A 6,000-nucleotide genomic window follows, 5' to 3' on the forward strand; every position below is an offset into this window, starting at 1 on the left:
AAAAGAGTCGGTGGGCCCGGAGTTGTGGCTCCGGGTGGCCACTATGACGCCCAAGTCAGAGATGGGCAACACACGCAATGGACGATGAATGGGACGAGGGCCAAGACAAGTTACCAGACCGGAGGGGGAGAGAGAGAATTGAATTCAATCACTTTGTTTGACTGTGCAGGAGGAGACCCATGATGTCCATGGCGCCAATTGTGCCCTTGATTTTATAATCGTGGAGACGTGATTCCCTGGAATGGTGCGTGATGGGTGGCGGTTATAATCGTCGATACTTGATTCCCTGGAATTCTGGGCGGAGATGGGGCGTTGTGGTCTTGGCGAGAACTTTTGAATTCGTACAGGGTGTCTTGGGCGTAACTAGGGCGTAACAGTTACCCGGATTAGCCATTTGACGGTGGGATTTCCGCGATTGTGTCTAATTCCCTTTGATAGTCGGTTCCGATCTTGGAGAAAATTGTATGAATGGCTTGTTGAAGTGTGGGTTGGGTGAGACACAGTTGGCTCGGCAGCGATAATTCATCATATATTTTACATTGAACCGGTTGTGTGCTAGGGTTTGGTGTGATGGTCGGTACCGGGTATACCGAATTTACCCCTAACAAAAGTGTTTAGTTGTGCTGAGATTTTATATGGTGAAAGTCCTTATAGTCCTTTATTTTTCAAAAAGTACGGTACGGACCACTGATCCAAACCATATGTAAATAGGTTGTGCCAAAAAAATCATTTATATAGGATGATCCCAACCCTCGATCTATATAGGAACTGCATATTATGAAAACCTCTATAGATCGGAGGGCTAGGATCATCTTATGGAAATGATTTTTGCGCACAACCTATTTACGTTATGGCCCATGACATGGACGGTTTGGATCATCCTATAGTGTGGTCCGTACCGTACTTTTTGAAAAATAAGGGACTATAAGGGCTTACACCATATAAAATCTCAGTTATGCTTACTCCTATTTTAATGCTTATTCCCCAAAGGTAGAGGTGAGTGCACTCGCTCCTGGTTTTTTGAGATTGGATGGAAATTAGTAGGCTTAATGATGGAAGGTCAAAGAAAAATAAAAGCTCGTAGAAGTACAAGTGGGCTCCACCCAGGTTTTTTTTGGTTCCTGGGATTTATGTGGGAGAAAAAAAAATTCAAGGAGATTGGTGGGGAAAAAAAAGTCCTAGAGGTATTCCGGTAAAATAAAAATCCCATGTTTGGTTGACCAGACTGAGGTGGGAAAAAAAAAAACTGTGTTTGGTTGCTTGAACTATTGGGAAGAAAAACAAATTCTTCCCAAGCTTATTTTTGGTTTCTGGGATTATTTTGGGATGGGATGAAAAGCCAATCATTACAAGAGTGGGATTAAAAAAATTCACCACAGAAGCAATCATTACAAGAGTGGGATTAAAGAAATTCTAGTGCTAAAAAGCAACTAAACATGGGATTGGACGAAAATTTTACTAAAACTTCCTAGGACAAAAATTTTACTGGCAACCAAACGGAGCGGGTCCAACTCGGGTTGGGTTCAACCCGAAAAAAAAAAAAAAAAAAAAAAGTCGGTTTGGGTTCGGGTTGAGGCTTTGGGCAACCCGACCGAGTGAAATCCTACTTTTTTCTTATCAACTTTTTTTTAGGCTTTAAAAGTTGGGTTGGGTTGGGTTTGAGTTGGAAAAAGGGTTCCTCGGGTCGGGTCGACCTCATCGGGTAGGAAATTGGGTCGACTCGAGCTGCACCCCTAAAATCCAACCCATAAAAATATATCGCTACTTTTTCTTTTTCTTTTTGATGGGTAAGCTGGGGTTAGGCAGACCCCTACCAGATATATTAAAATAGAGAAAAAGATACAACATGAAGAGCAAGGAAAACAACCCCTAACATATATGAAGGGGGAACAACAAAAGAGAAGAGACTCAAAGATGAGCCAAACAACAAAAACCAAAGAGACAACTAATCATCCAAAGAAAATAAAGGCACCAACAATTCGCAGCAAGAGGGACCAATCCCAACGAAAGCTAATGACCGACCATGGAAACCCGGGGGATCAAAGAGAGGACTCTAAGATCACTTCGGAGAGAAGGGGAGCCTGCTAGAAGAAGATGCTAAGAGGAGCAAGGAGGGGCTCTTGGTTTTCCTTTTTTGGACAAAATGCCAGGGTCCTGGATCAGAAGCCGTGCCATGGATCCCAGACTTCTCGGGTTGAGGGAGATCATCAAAGGTGGATGGAGAGAGATCCAAATCTTGCAGGGCCAAAAATTTGTTGATATGAGAACGGATTTGGGGGCTGGCTTCGCATCGTTTTCCTTAGTGATTTCGCTGCTGACAATTTGGGCTTTCTTCTGGGAAGAAACAAGATCCTTTAAGATCTGAGGATTGGTCTTGGGCTGATGAGCAACTGAGGCAACCCCCTCATTAGAGCCATTATTAGACAATCCAGCTCCTCCTAACTGAATTCTTGGGACATCATTGGCTATTGACTTGGGTTTCCAAACTTGCCTTGGAGGGATATGTGAAATGTTCTGAGAATCAGAAATGTAATTGCATTTATCGGTCCCATGCCTAAAGTCTGCAGTTTTTACCAGCCGAAGGCTTCCAATCATATTCCACCAATTGGATGTGAGTCCCTGTTGGAGTCTCTATTATGATGGAGTCTCTATATCGCTACTTGGCAGACGTGGGATGATTTAGGTGGAAGTTTTGGACATTCAAGCGTGTGTTCGTATCATTATTCAGGGTAGAAAAACCAGGGACGTTTGAGTAATTTCAGAATCGAAACCCTAGCTTCTAAAGAAACCCTAATTTCTTATGTCCAACACCTATATATAGTGAACGGAGAGAGAGTTCAATTGGGACGATTCTGCCGAACGAAAAAAGCTTAAGAGGTGAAAAAAGATGTCTCATGTTTTTAACTTGTCATATGTTCTTGTTTGATTTTAGTCTTGTTTATTTGTCAATTCGATAACAGCCTATTCGCGGATCCTTTCTCTGTTTAATCTACACAGAGTTAGAGTTTTCCTCCACCATTTTCTCTACCTATGATGCAAATGCATTGCCTAGAAAGCATTATCTGACCTGCAATTACATTTTATTTTGTTATGTATCTGAATTACCGAACGTGAAATGTGTTTTTTCTTTCCCCATTTTGGCCATCACAACCAAAAGCCATGTTGCTTTGGTTGGTAGTAGGGTGCACCATGGCATGAAGTTCATGGCACCAGTGCTGATGGGGTGATATATGCCGTTGATTTGCTACAAAATCAGCAGTCTAACCCAATTGACGGTTGATGAAAACAAAAAAGTTCACAAAAACTGTGATTGAAAAAGACCCAAGTTGTGCTCAATCCAAATTCTGTGAACAAGAGAACATCACCCATGAAAGAAAGGCTAATAATAAAATTTGGGAGATGATATTTTCACTCCCAGTACGCTGCCCACGCTCCCCTTATAACGTGATTTGACGGCAGTGTTGGCTTTACTTGGATCAGTTGAAGCATTCCAAGCGCAAGGCTGCAAGCCTACTGTCACGGACCTTTGGTTTGGGATTGAGGTCCGTGCGGCACTTGCGTTGCCTCACAACAAGCAAGTAAGCCTAACAAAGTTATGAGGATCAAACCTACAAAACAAACACAAATGGAGTGCTAAGTTTCCAAACACACACAAAGCAATAGGGCACACGCGTAGGCAAAATGTTAAGCTTTATTGATGATTCTAGGACAAGTTACAATAGGATCATGCCAAAAGGTCTACAACTCCTAAGGGTCCCCGATCACCCGTTGACTAGAATGGAATCCCTGCTAGGATATGCACTAGCAATGCACCACTCAATGGCCAACCAAGATCTCAGGGTAAAGAGCTTTAGCTACCAACCCCCTTTACCACCAGTGGCGACCAAAGGTGCTATAAACAACGCATTTCCAAGACGCAACGAGACGAGACGAGATGGATTTTAATACCAACTACGTCCTCACTACAAAATGTACATAGGCATGAGCCTTACATATTACATTGATAGACCAAGTCACGGGCCATAGGCCATGCGAACAGCGCTGGACGAAATGGCCACGTGACACTCCCCCACCCAATCATGTCGACGCCCTCATCGACATTGCGTCCGTGTAGGTACGTATTTCATCTTCAGTGAGGTGGAGCTTTTCCCTTGGTTCCCAGCTAGCTTCTGAGTCTGGTAGGCCTTTCCACTTGATGAGGTATTCTAGTGTCGGTCTTCGAGAAGTTCCTCGCGGCTTGGTGCGTTCAGCCATGATACCCTCAACTTCAGGTGTGAAGGAAGTTGCGTGTGGTTCCTCTCGAATTGATGTGTTTCTGGTGTCGTCTTCCTTATCGGCTCGATAGGGCTTCAAGCAACTGGCATGAAAGACAGGATGGATTCTGAGCCATGAAGGGAGTTGGACCCGGAAGGAGACGTTACCAACACGCTCAATGATGGGAAGGGGTCCTTCGTATTTTCGAACCAAGCCTTTATGCACTTTGCGGGTAAACTTGAGCTGGCTAGAGTTCAATTTGACTAACACCAAGTCACCAACTTTGAAGTCATCTGGTCTTCTATCCTGATCTGCCCACTTCTTCATCCTCCTTGAAGCTTTCTCCAGATACGCTCTGGCGATGTCTACATTTGTGTGCCACTCTTTTGTCATATGGTAAGCAGGGGGGCTATTGCCGATATAACCAGCAGCGATGGAATGGGGGGTGGAAGGTTGCCGGCCAGTCGCTAGCTCGAAGGGGCTTTGATTAGATGCAGAGCTCTTTTGTAAGTTGTAGCAAAACTGCGCTACATCGAGCAGGTGAACCCAATTTCGTTGGTTGGCGCTAACAAAGTGCCTCAAGTATTCTTCAAGTAGGGCATTGATCCTTTCTGTCTGTCCGTCAGCTTGGGGGTGTAGGCTCGAGGAGAAGTTCAACTTTGTGCCCAACAACTTAAACAATTCGGTCCACAAGCGGCCAGTGAATCTTGGGTCCCTGTCACTGACAATATTCTGAGGAAGGCCCCAATACTTCACAACATGGCGGAAGAATAGTCTAGCTGCCTCTTCTGCACTGCAATATAATGGCGCTGGTATGAAGGTTGCATACTTTGAGAACCTGTCCACAACCACTATGATAGAGCCAAACTCCCCAACTTTGGGTAAGCTCACAATAAAGTCTAGGGAGATACTCTCCCAAGGTCCCTTCGGCACTGGTAACGGGTCTAAGAGTCCCAGGGGCTTGTCCCTTTCCACCTTATCTTGCTGGCAAGTGAGGCACGTCCGAACATACTCTTCCACATCATCGCTCATTCGGGGCCAGTAGTAATTACGTTCAACCAGGGCGAGAGTGCGATGAATCCCAGGGTGCCCTGCCCACAGAGTATCATGGCACTCTCTCAAAAGCTCCTTCCTTAGGTCACCTGATTGCGGAATGTATATTCGACACCGCTTGGTCAGTAGGAGACCATTTTGGGTCCAAAACCGTCGTGATTTCCCTGCCTTCACAAGCTGCATGATAGTTTGGGCGAATGGATCTTTCTCAAGCCCTTCACGAATACGGTCTTGAAGGTTGCTCTTTATTTGACACATGGAGGCGTTTTCATCCAATTTCAAGGTGGCCAACTCAGCCTTTCGACTGAGTGCGTCGGCTACTTGGTTCGATCGGCCCGGCTTGTATTCTAGAACCATGTCAAATTCTGCAAGGAAATCTTGCCATCGAGCTTGTTTTGGTGACAACTTTCTCTGGGTTTGGAAATAGCTTGTGGCTACATTATCGGTCTTGACAACAAACTTGGAGCCAAGAAGGTAATGTCTCCAAACTCGCAAGCAGTGTACTATTGCGGTCATCTCCTTTTCTTGCACGGTGTACCTTCGTTCAGTGTCATTGAGTTTGCGGCTCTCATAAGCAATCGGGTGCCCTTCTTGCATAAGCACACCGCCAATAGCATAGTCTGAGGCATCAGTCTGAACTTCAAATGGCAATGAATGGTTTGGCAGCTGTAGCACTGGCTCCACCATGACAAC

The sequence above is a fragment of the Tasmannia lanceolata genome, unplaced genomic scaffold (genome assembly GCF_043159265.1).
Source record: "Tasmannia lanceolata isolate RefF3 unplaced genomic scaffold, GAP_Taslan_0.1 ptg000020l, whole genome shotgun sequence".
NCBI classification, from domain to species: Eukaryota; Viridiplantae; Streptophyta; class Magnoliopsida; order Canellales; family Winteraceae; genus Tasmannia; species Tasmannia lanceolata.